At 37.0% G+C, this 13,196-nt stretch overlaps 1 long non-coding RNA gene across 2 annotated transcripts in view; it reads right to left on the bottom strand.

Moving 5' to 3' along the window:
• Nucleotides 1-12,112, bottom strand: part of LOC138143319 (uncharacterized) — a 38,575-nt gene extending 26,463 nt beyond the window's left edge. The window contains exon 1 of one of the 2 annotated variants that reach the window (XR_011163669.1): nt 11,998-12,112. This is a non-coding gene — a long non-coding RNA (uncharacterized lncRNA). Of the gene's footprint in view, nt 1-11,768; nt 11,872-11,997 lie in introns of those variants that run through there. The other variant, XR_011163668.1, reaches the window with a different exon arrangement.
• Between the last annotated feature and the right edge of the window lie 1,084 nt (nt 12,113-13,196).

The following is a 13,196-nucleotide window of genomic DNA, read 5'->3' as shown; positions in this document are numbered from 1 at the left end:
ATAAACATTTTTAAGCACTTACTATGTGCCAGGTACTGTGCCTAAGAGCCATAGATACAAGAAGAGGCAAAAAAGCTTCTACTCTCAAGGATCTTATAGTCTAATGCAGATCTGCACAATTTAGCTGTAGGTAGGGTACAAAATTAAAATAGGCTAAACTTCTTCCAGCTGCAGATAAGTTAGACTAGAGACAGATTGGCAATGGTTGGTTACTGTGGGTCATGTGACAAACACGAGAGTGCACGGTGGCAACACTACCTTTTTTGCCAACCACCTGAAATCCTTTGGTGACCTATGGACCATAGGTTGTTTAGGCCTGATCTAATGGATTGGAGAGGCTTACCAACAGTTCAGGGGCAGGATAGTGAATTTGCAGGCCGTGGCAACTATCAAAAACCATCTATAAAGTCACAGAGGTCTTAGGTGCTGGGACCTGAGGGGAAGGGTAGGAAATATTCATTCTGAGGTAATCACAGAGAATCTAAGTATTGAAACCAAAGAAGACATTTCATGAATTTCCTACGCTGAGTTAAATGTCAGGTAATCGATTCCTTGTTTCCATCATTTTGGAAAAACACTCAACAGAATAACAACAGCTCATATTACTATACAGCTTTTTGTTTACCAAGTATTGTATATAAATTTTCTTATTTAATTATCTCAAAAATCCTATGTATTAGGTAAAATGTTATTATGCTTATTTATAGACAAGGAATGAAAAATTCAGATAAACTAAGGGTCCTTCACCAAAGATCAAAGATCAAAGGACATGTCAGTGACAGAATTAAGACCTGGGCCTTTTTTCTAGTACTGCTTTTTAAAAGTCTACTATACCTGCCTGTGGATCTATCTCTTAGACACCAAAAACCTCTCCTATATATGAGGTAATCGGGGAGTGTCAGCCTATTTACTGCATCTATATGGAAAACATGCTTTAAAGTTCAACCCCAGCTCCTAAGAGCAAACAAATTTAAGCCCTAGACAAACTTAATGTCATCATATTCTTATTGTTGGTATTGCTTGCTACCCTCAGCTCTCGGACTAGGACTATATAGATAAGAAATGTTTCACAGACCCCAGCCCAAGACCATAAGAACAGTCCTCTTTTCTATGTGGTGACCAGAAGGAAGAAAAAAGGTCAAATTTCCCCAAACTGAATTATATCAGTGAGCATCTTTTGAAATGTTTATTGATTCTCATTCTGGTTCCAGGTTCCATGGAAAGAGGTTGGGGGGGGGGGGGAGTGGAAAGTACTTGAGCCAAATAATAAAAGGAAGGAAAGAGAAGAAGGAAGAGAATAAAGTGTTGGTGCCAAAATAAAGAATGAGGAGGAAGAGGAGGAAATAATGATTTTTGAGAGATTTAGATTATTGAAATGGACCGGAAATTAAATTTGGGGAGGAAAGATTTGGTAAATTTTGGAGAATTATCTTCAGGGCCAGATACTGATTAAGTTTCTATTTTGTGGTTATAAGAGGAACAGGATTAAAAAAAAACAATTAAGAGGTCTATAAAAGGATTAAGGAAAATAAAGGAGAATTAGGGAATGGAACTGAAGAAGAAATCAAAGATATCAATAGTCATTTGAAAAAATGCTCTAAATCACTGTTGATTAAAGAAATGAAAATTAAAATAGCTCTGTGATACTACCTATCTCATACTTATCAGATTGGTTAACATGGCAGAAAAGGAAAATGACAAATGCTGGAAAGGACGTGGAAAAATTGGGATACTAATACACTATTAGGAAAGTTGAGAACTAGTTCAACCATTCTGGAGAACAATTGGGAACTATGCCCAAAAATGTTTTGACTCAGTAACACTGCTACTAGATCTGTAACCCAAAGAGATCAAAAAAAAGGGAAAAGGACAGATTTGCATCAAAAATTTTTCTAGTAGCTCCTTTTGCAGAGGCAAAGAACTGGAAATCAGGGCATGCCCATCAACTGGGGAATGGCTGAACAAGTTGTGGCATATGATTGTGATAGAATACTATTGTATTATAAGAAATGGAGAGCAAGATGGTTTCAGAATAATCTGGAAAGGTTTATATGAACTGATTCAAAGTGGAGTGAGCAGAGCCAGAAGATCATTGCACACAGTAACAGCAATACTGTAAGGATGATCAACTGTGAAAGACTTAGTTATTATGATCATGACAATGATCCCAGACAATTCCAAAGGGCTCAAAATGAAAAATATTACCCATATCTAGAGACAGAACTTATGAACTCTAACTTTCTTTATGTTTGTGTGTGTGTGTGTATTTTCTTTTGCAACATGGCTAATAAGAAAATGTTTCACGTGATTTCACATGCATAAATGATGTCATATTGCTTGTCTTCTCAAAGAGTGGAATAAAATCAGGAGGGAGGAAGATAATTTGTAACTCAAAAATTTTTAAATAGGTGTTAAGGATTTTTTATATATTATCAGGAAATATTTAATGAAATAAAAATATATTACAATAAAATCTTTTAAAATAACAATTGGATTTTAAAGTTTTAACCAGGTTCTTTAGGTTGAGGTACAAATGCTTACAAATGGTTTCACCAAACAAAAATTTTCAATTGTTATAGATAATAGAGGAAATTATGAAGCCACTTGCATTAAGTATATAAATGTTTGTATTTCTGCCACTGCTGAGTGAGTGACTTAGCTCTATTTCAATTGTAGCCCAATCTCCTTCATGGAAGAGAAAGTGAAAGGACTAGAGGAATGTCTCTCCACATTATAAGTTGTTATGGAGGGTGAGTGGTTCTTAGAGGAAAAAAAAGCAATACTTCAGTGGGGGAGAAAAAAACTCTGAGGTAGAGGAGAGGATCTATGACCATTATCAGGGGGGAAAAATGGAAGGCACAAAGTAGGAAAGGAAGGAAAGGGGCACCTGCCCAATGAAAGCTTGAAAACAAATATCAGTCTATTCTAATGAGAAGACAATGAAATCCTTCTAGGAGGATTTTTATCTTAAAAGGTCACAATGAAACCACAAAAACTATCAGTCAATAAGCATTTAGTCAATGCATCCAGTGTACCAGGCACTGTGCTAAGTGATGTGGATACAAAGAAAAATAACAGAAAATCCCCTGCTCTCAAGGAGCTTAAAGTCTAAGAGGAGTCCATCAGATAAGGGACAGAGGAAGATATGATGATGATAAAAATATGATGATATCTGAGGATACAAAATCCTCATGTAGGGAAGAGTTTGAAGGAAAAGACCCCTAGTTCTATTTTGGATATATTGACTTTTTCAGTCCTCTGGTAGTTCATGTTTGTTGTTGGAAGGAAATGAAATACTCATAGGTCATTCAATAGTTAATAAAAGGAAATTTTCTTAGCGACAGGAAGAAGGATATTCAACAGGGATATGCACTGAAGACGAATGGAGCAATCAGTCAGGGTCAATAAACGTTTATTAAGTGACTATTATTGACAGCCACCGTACTAAGCAGTCAGGATACAAAAAGAGGGAAAAGACAATCCCTTCCCTCAAAGAGCTCACAGTCTAACAACGAGACAATAAGTAAACAAATATGTACAAACCAGGATATACAGGACAAATAGAAAATAGATGTGAGGATAAATAGGAAATAATGAAGCAGGAGAAGGCACTGGAATTAAGTGGGGTTGGGAAAGCCTTCTTGTAGAAGTTGGGATTTTAGTTGGGACTTAAAAGAAGCCTGGAAACCAGGTGGAAAAGAAGAGGGAGAGCATTCCAGAACTGAGGGACAGCCAGAGAAAACATCCAGAGGGGAGAAATAGTGTCTTGTTTGTGGGATTGCAAGAAGGCCAGTGTCTGTATCAAAGGATCATGAGTAGCTCACCAGTTTTGACCAGCCAAGAATCAGAAAAGACCTGGATTTCCTTTTTGGCTCCCTTGTAACTAACTGGCAACAGATAGAGAGATGGTCATTGAGACTAATTGCAACCAGTAATTGGCAGAATAGTTGCCAGGCCAAAAGCAAGTGCCAGAAAGATACTCTGTATGAGGAATGGGCTGTTTTCACCACATTCTCTGTAGGATTATATACTTAAAACTTTTATTAAGCACTTATTGTATGGAGATCATGTTACTAAGTACTGGAAATGGGAGATGGGATACACAGTTTAGTTCAATCAGGCACTGCCCTCATGTAATTTATTTTTGATCATTTAGTTAGCCTGCTCAGTGTTTCCCAGGCACCCCTGCCCCCCATTCCCAGGCTCAAAGGGCTACAACTCACGAGGAGTTCAGGGCTCCATTACTGCAATATCTTAGTTACTTGGTTACCAAAGACTGGGCAAAAATCTTTGGGAAGCAGGGAGCATGACCCCTGACTGCTTTGGGTGGAACTGCCCCTTTCGTTTTCTGCTGGAATACCATGAGGGATCTAACTTTCAATAAGGTCTTTATGGGAAAAGAAAATTGCTTCAAAGTTCAGAATTTTAGAAGTACATAATTGATATGGGGCACTTTATTGCTGGTGTCAAAGATGACTGTACTGGATTGCAAACTTGTACACAACTATCAGTAAAACCCTGTTTCCCTAAGAATGTCTTGCTTTTTCTTCATCTTTAAGGGTTCATTACTTTGTCAGCATTAGGTACTTCTTCCCATCCATCTATATAGATGATAATCAGGGGCAGCTAGGTGGCACAGTGAATAGAGCACCCTCCCTGGAGTCAGGTGGAGTCAGGAGGACCTGAGTTCAAATCTGGCCTCAGACACTTAACACTTACTAGCCATGTGACCTTGGGCAAGTCACTTCACCCCAATTGCCCTGCCCTCCCCCCTCCAAAAAGCAAAAAAAAAAACCAAACAAAAAATAAATAGATGATAATCCCTTTCTTCTCTTCATGTAATGGTATTCCTAGGTTGCTATGGCTAATTTGATAATAAGTCTTTGCACTAGACTTGTCCTCAGATGACAAACATACCTGCACTCCATCAGGAAAACCATGAGCAAAGCCATGACCCAAACTGACCATGTTTGAAAAAACTTGCTGGAGCTCTCAAACAGCCTTTAAGAACCCAGGTTCACCTCCACTCCATGACAAGGTCTCAGAAGTAGACTTCAGCAGACCCATTTAGTATCATTGACTAATGAATGCTTTTTGATGGTGACACTCAACTCACAACAGCTATTCTACTCTCAACAAGTTCGTCCTTCAAACTTGTTTCCCATTATTCTCCAGTGATCTCTAATCTCTGCTAAAATAGTAAAGCAAGTTTGGCGTTTGAAATTGTACTGTAAACACAGATGCTATCAATATATAGGCATACCCTCATTAGGATTTCAGAGTAAACCAGGTGGCAACTATCTCATTCAGATTCTCTTTAGCTTTTACAGTCCAGGGATTTCAGAGCACAGAAGCTTCTTCATCTTAGTAAAAACATGTATTGCTTCAAAACATGAGCTCTTTAAACCACAATTCAAGTGTCTTGTTTATCTGTTAAGTCCACTTCCCCTCCAAACACTCTTTTTTCGTTGATAAAATACTTTCCTTCATCTTTTTACTTAAACAAGTCAGATGCTGATAGCATTTTCATAATTCCTTGTTTTTAAAACAAACTAATCAGTATTATAAACTTGCCAGGATTCCATATCAATTAGTCACTCTCTCCAAGGGTTTAACTATCATAAAACACAGAGCTTCTTCAGGGATTCATATATGTGCCTTTCCTGAACAATGTTCATTTGTCTCCATCTTGGGGTAGACTTGCTAAATATTTCACAGAACTAAAAAGCTTCACAAAGGAGGGTTTAGTCAAACTTCATCAGAAAAAAAAATTTGTGTGGAATATGGACATATTACAGTAATATTCTTGTTTTACTTTAATCTTTATTTTTCTTTGTAGTAACTTTTACTTGAAGTAGCTTTCAACATTTCAGGTTACAACTGAAATACTGTAAGAGTTCTATCATCTACAAGCTATCCCAGCGTTAAATTCTTTTTAAAAATTATCAGTCAGCCTGACACCTCATTTTACTAAAAAATCAATCTTACGCAACAAGTGGGGAATGAGTAATGGACTATGAGTAATGGGTCTTAAGGTCATTTACAGTGTATTGCTGTCTATAGGATATTACCACGAATTGCTCTAATTCTGCTTTCTGGGCAAAGTTTCTCAAACTAATCTACAAAGCTTTAAACTGTCTTTGCTAAAGCTGTCCTGTGTATACAATTGAACTGAAAAACTTTTGGAGGCTGAGAAACTGGAACTGATCTCTCTTCACTCTCTTGAGTGTTTGTCAAAGCTTCTAGTCTGTTACATATTTATATGGTAAAGTGCTGCTTAATAAGACATTTTGCATTATTGAGGTTATCCAACTTTTAGAAATTTAATACTAGAAACTTTTTAGAAACTCCAAATTATTGGTGATGGACCTTCTGGCAACCATTAGGTGTTTTTTTTCCAAGGTTTGGTCCAAAAACTGTCTTATTGAATACAGCTGCAAAATTTAAATCTTACAGCTGGTAACCACAATTCTCTGAGATTGAAAAGTCAGGAAATTTTTGCCAGTATATATATTCAACTTTTAAACATGATTCTACCTTCCACAAGAGTAACATGGTAGATTGTTTAGAACTATCGAATCTTCCCCTTAACAAAAAAAAAAATAGAGAGGGGGGAGGAAAGAATGAAAAAATGACTTAAAACCCCAAATAGACAATGGACATACTCTGAAATACAATTCTGCCACAGTAAAGGAAAATATTAAAATAAACCACATAAAGCAAGCTTTGTAGAGAAAGGTACCAAAAACCCTCAATAATCTATAAGCTTTCAGAGCTAGATGGAAATTTATAGTACATGTATTCATTTCCTCTCATTTTAAGCATGAGGATGGGAGAAGTTAAGTGAGTAGTCCAAGATCAAGAAGAAGCATATAACAGAAATGGAATTTGGACCCATATCCCCAAACCCAGTACTCTTTGTCCTACGTCACATTACAATCAGCATCATGTATGCATACTATAACTTATTAAATCATATATCATAAACATTATAACATTAAATGATATCAGTAAAAAAGAATTAAGTACCTACTATGTCCTAGGCACTTTGCCAAGCAATGAAATGCCATTAAAATACCTAAGTTACATTACAATTATTTAATCCTATTCTGGATTAAAAAGATAAAGACTGGTTTGATTTTTTGTTTGTACTGTGGCCAAAGAAAAGTAAATTCCAAAGGATAAAAACACTGAGGCCTATTTTTCCTTTTCTATGTATATGTAAGACCCATAAGCATTAAATTAGTGTTTGAACCAGTGTTATAATCATGAACAAAAATGAAAGCACTTTCAAGGCTTCCATTTTTCTTCAAATGTATTTTATTTTACTTGGGTTCATATAATGACTATTTAAAAAATTTTAATGCATCTTCTAATTTACTTTTTATTATTCCAATATTTTAAGAATGTAGTTTTATCATGGCAAGTCCTTTCCATCAGTGTAGACTGCAAGCCTTCTATGAATTAGTATGTGCTCTCTGAGAACTGTAATAGCTGGAAACATCCTCATCTTCTCTGATGCTAACCTGGTAAAAATCCTGTCTGTTTCTCTTTTTGCCTTAGCTTTTCATTTCAAGCCAATTTCAAGCCAAATTTCAAGACATTTCAAGCCAAATTCAGTGTTAGATTATGGTAATCAATCATCTCAGCAACCTAACATCATCCACTCCCTCACTTTCCTTTAAATAAGTTCTATTCTGAGGCAGCTAGGTGGCGCAGTGAGTAAAGTGCCCGCCCCAGACTCAGGAGGACCTGGGTTCAGATGCAGCCTCAGACACTTAACACACACACAAAAAAAAACTAGCCATGTAACCTTGGGCAAGTTACTTAACCCCAATTGATCTCCAAAAAAGGGGAAAAAAAGTTCTATTCTGTGTTTATGCCTTATAAAATAAGGGAAAAAAATCGTTGCATTGTTCTTAATATTTTAAAGTGCATCAAATCTTTGTGAAGCAGATTAGGAGTAAATCATAACCCAAAGAAACAATTTATACAAATCTCCCCTCTCTTTATTTGGATTTCAGTTTTAAAGAACTTACTATGTAGGAAATAGAAATTGGTACAGGAAATTAATAATAATAACAACCCATATTTATATAGACTTTAAAGTTTGCAGAGTAATTTACATACATTATCTCATTTTATTCTCACAATGACCTCCTGAATTATAGTAGGTAGCAATATTGTCCCCATTTTATAGATGAAGAAATTGAACCTCAGAGAAGTTGTGACTAGACCAGGGTAATACAACTAATATGTTTTGGAGAGAAGCAGTGAATTCAGATCTCTCAGATTCCAACATTATATCCTTTTATATTCTGTCTCTCTAAAAGTGCTTTACAAGTAATATTAGAAAAAACATTTTTAAAATAAAAATAAAATAAATAAAAATTAGTAATATTAAACAGTAAATGGAAAAATTGTATAAATTAATTCTGCAGAATAAATAAGGGATTTTTAGAATTAGGAACTAATTCTAAAGGGATTTTTAGAATTTAGAACTAATTTATCCTTTGGTATGAACCTCTCCTAATTATCATTTATTCAAGTGGTCTGAAAGTTAACTTATCTACTAAAATGCAAACTCCATACCATAGATGCAGCTGCAAGACCCAGGATGTGGCTTATTCACCTGGCTGGGTCAGAACTAATAAACCTCTGTGCCCATCTGTGTAGCCTAGTAAGATATATTCTTTCTTGGTTTTATAAAATCTATTCAGTGTGAGGTTTTGAGGCACATAAGTAGTAAAAGAGAAGCATGTTTATTAGCTAGTTGGAGTCTGGTTGGGTAAAGGCCAGATTTAAACTGTTTCGCAGTGTTCTCTGAGAACCAACCAATTAGGGCTCTCTCACACTAGAGGGACATATTCCAAAGATGAATGCCTTTTACCATGTGAGCAGTGTTTTCTCTACTCTGACAAACTAGAAGAGGTCAGTGTTCAGTAAGAGAACTGGGAAAACTCTTGCATTGTATGGCAGTGAAAACTGGCAGGGGATGAACAGAACTTCAACAAGGCGGTCGCATACTGCTGCAAAACTACTCAGGGCTTGCCTCCTCAGAGGAGATCCATCGCATGCAAACTAGAGGAACAGAAGTAGTTGGAAAACACTAAAGCTGAGCCACAGCACCCCGTGGCATACACAGGGGAAGCCAAACATTGCATCCACAGTTTCCCGAATGCCTGAAGGCCTGAGCAGCAGCTGGCCACTGGGCAAGAATTTCAGCCCGACTACATACTGCACCAGCACTACAGGATGTCACATTTTATACAGAGCTTACACCACATAATCTTCTATGCAATCTAACCCAGGGTCAAGATTACCTCCCACAGAAATAGAAACAAGCAAGAAACATAAGGCAAACATATTGTCTAATAAAAATCACCCATATAATTAAAGTATACTCCATTAGATCAGAGTATAACAATATAACCTGCAGAGTGCATCAAGAGAATCTATACTTTTATCTCTTTGTAAATCTATACTCCAGTCTTTACCACATGTCATGTTTGCTTTCAGGACATTTTGTGGGGGGAGAGGGAGAGAATTCAACTTCAGACAAACACATTAATTAGTTCCTCTCCAAGAATGGCTCTGGTTGCTAAATGAGATATTTAAGACACAGGAGAAACACAATGAATTCATTTCCTGAAAGACTAGCACAAAATTATCAGGCAAATTCTTAATCTGCTTTCTAAAAAGAGCTTCTTGGCATATCACATGTTACACGTGTGTGTGTGTGTGTGCAGTTTCCTTCATTATAAAAGATTTCATTAGATTTATTCTTCTTGGCCCCGGAGGGTAGAAGTAAGGATCAGAAGCAATGGATAGAAGCCACAGAGAGGCCAGCTTTGGGTGGATGTATGGAAAAACCTCCTACAAATTAGAAGTCCCAAAGCAGAATGGGAGATTTTGAGAGGAAGGTGGGATGTTCCTCATTAGATTCTGTCAGGTAGAAGATGAGTAAGTGTTTAGTCAGGCATATTGGAGAAGAGAATCTCATTCGGGTATGGCTTATGTCTAGATGGCCTTGGAAATCACTTCCAGTTTTGAGGTTTTGTGAAAATGGAGAGATGAATGTTGACTTAGTCCCCTTCCCCCCATCCATCATCACTTAGACAACATTTATGGAGTGGCTTAATACCAATAGAAGAGGTGCTAGGCATTTAAAAACAACAAGAAAATTCGATTTTTGAATCTCCTATGATTTTCTGACCATTCCTTTTTTTCTTCTCTCAAAAGATATGTATGATGACTGAAGATGTAGTTATGTGGCTATGACATTTCAGGATTCATCAAATGAAATCACTGCAATTTGTTCCATCTCTTAAATGTTATAGTCATTCAGTGCCAGCCAATTTAAAGCACCCTGTGGTGAAATCTAAATTTAGAACAGGTTTCTCTGCTATAACTACAGCTTATGTTTTAACCCAAGCACCAGCAATAGCTATATAAATTCAATAGCTCAGTTCAACAAATATTTATTAAGGGACTGTTACACGCTAGGTATTATGCTTTGGGGATACAAAGCGAAAACAAAAACAGCTTAAATAGCAATGTGAATAGAAGACTAGCTGTTGTTGTCATTTCAGTTTTGTCTGACCCCATTTGAGGTTTTCTTGGCAATGATACTGGGATGATTTGCCATTTCCTTCTCCAGTACATTTTACAGATGAGGAAACTGAGGCAAACAGGGTTAAGTGACACAGAACTAGTAAGTTTCTGAGGTCAGATTTGAACTCAGAAAGATGAATCTTCCTGTCTCCAGGTCAAGCACTCTATCCACTGTTCCACCTAGCTCCTCATAGAAAGCTAGACCTGTCTTCAAATCCAGCCTCAGTCATTTACTAACTGTGCAACCTTGGACAAGTTGCTTAACCTTTGAATGCTTTAGTTTTCCCAATTATATAACAGGAATAATAATAGCACCTATCTCAAAGGATTATTGTAAGGATCAAATGAGATAATATTCATAAAGCACTGAGCATAGTTCTTGACATGTAGTAGATACTATGTAAATGTCCCTTCCCTCAAGGAGCTTATACTCTATTGGTAGTGAGAGTAGAAGAAAATTAAAGGGAAACAGAAATATGAAACCTGTTCATTTTAAGGATTTGTGCTAGCAAGTGACTCGCCTATGACCATACAAATGATATCTAAGGCAGTTATTGGACCCAGGTCTACTGACCAAATCTAGCAATCTGTCCACTAACTCAGTCTCTTCTAATGTTTGGCTACTTCTCCTATACAATGTTTTCTGATTTTGTCTCCTATCAAGGTTCTAGGCTATTCATGACCGGCGGTGAGGTTCTTCCAATGCCATCAGCTTCAGTCCCTATTTTGGTGTTTCCCCTCTAACATCAATAGCTAGTGACTAGTGCCCCATAAAAATTCAATCAATTAGTGTATCCTCGATATCATCAACAAGCATAAAAGCATTAGCATATTCTCAATATCATCAATAAGCAGTTATTATTAACTAACTTGCACAAAAAGATAATTACCAAAAAGACACAGCAAGAATCAAAATATCTTCATGAGCGAGGGCACCCTCTCCCATCTACCCCAGACCCTGGGGTGAATGGGCTCAAACTTGAAGTAACTCTACAAGAAATTTGCCCCACCAAGTATGCTAATAGTTCTAGCATCAATGTTGGATAAGTTGTTATTGCTTAACAGGACACACCCTCTTGACTGCCAGGTTAATTTGCTGCTGGGCTGGGTTAAGCAGGCTGTTGTTTAAGGCTGTGGGAGCTACAGCTACTTACAAACACTTCAGGCATTTGGAGATCACAAGGTCATTCTGTGTTCAGTTCTCCTTCACCAAAGAACAATTAAGAATTGAAACAGCAGGGATAGAAGCAGCATAGATATAATATTTTCAAAGCCACGTAGTTTCCGGATAAGGAGGGAAAGAGGCTCCTCCTACCAGAAGAACCACAGCTCTCCTTGTCTTATTTGCCACCTGGAAAGAGATTCAATTTGTCGGGTTCATACCTTTTGTTTGGGGGCTTAGTGATAGCTCCATAATCCATTAAAAGGCTTTCCAGCATCACACAGTAAGCTGATAGAAAACAGTCACAGAATTCCTAAGCATGCTCTGGAATGACCAGTAGGCCTTTCTGCTTTTCCAGAAACAGGCACCCCAAACATCTGTGTGAATTGATAGCAGGCAGAACCTCCAGCAAATACCCCCAAGACCGGGTCCTTACTGGATAGTGTCCAGTCCTTGTAAATACTCCGCTTACAGGATAATGTTAGGAGATAAAGCATTTGCAAATAAAATGAAGGGAGGTAGTCAAGTGGGAAGGGTGCTAGATCTCAATTTTGAGGATCTGGGTTTCAACTTAATACCTGTGGGACCTCAGGCAAGTCATTCTTCTCTCTGGTCCTCAGTTTCCTCCTCTATAAATGAGGAGGTTGGACTAGATGGTCTTTTTTTTTTAAATTTTTTGGTCTTTATTAATTTGTTTGTTCACTTTTAGTTTAAGAAGATGGGAACAAATATTTACTAGTCATTCAATATATTTATTAGTGTTTCAAGCTCTGTGCTAAGCATTTTTAAAATACTATCTTACTTGATCCCCACAACAATCCTGAGAGGTAGGTGCTGTTATTGTCCCAATTTTACAGATGAGGAAATTGGGGCAGACAGAGGTTAAGTGACTTGCCCAGATTCACACAGTGCATAGTAAATATCTGAAAATGGATTTGAACTCAAGTCTTTCTGACTCCAGGCCCAGCACTCTGTCCACTAGCTAACCTCTACACCTGAAACTTACTTTGGAAATATTAAAGCAAGAGGCAGTTTTGATTAAGAAATCAGTTCTTCAAAACCAATTTACGAAAACATTTGTATTCTATAGAGTAGAGAACATATTATTAAAAAAAAACTGGCTTTTTCTTAAGGACAATTGATAGGCTAGATTTACAGTGTTTCCTTCCCCCTCTTAAAACATAGCCATTTACTATGCTTGCTTAAAACTCTTTATCCAGCATAGGGAAGTGGCAAGAGATATTACCTTTACAGTGATGTTCTGCTGCTATCAGAACTTTTGAGCTATGCTATTATTTGTTGTTTCAAACACAGGACAACAAAGAACAGATCTGTTCAATCATAATTTGACAAAATTATGGGTGAGGAAGGAAAAAAATAAAACAAAAAGAGTCAGGGCCTTTTTACTGTTACATTTTTC

Source organism: Petaurus breviceps, unplaced genomic scaffold (genome assembly GCF_028583685.1).
Source record: "Petaurus breviceps papuanus isolate PSGF00001 unplaced genomic scaffold, PetGlider_PUasm1.0 90638, whole genome shotgun sequence".
Lineage (NCBI taxonomy): Eukaryota > Metazoa > Chordata > Mammalia > Diprotodontia > Petauridae > Petaurus > Petaurus breviceps.
Note: the sequence above shows the minus strand (reverse complement) of the source record. Positions and strands in the feature narration are given on the sequence as shown.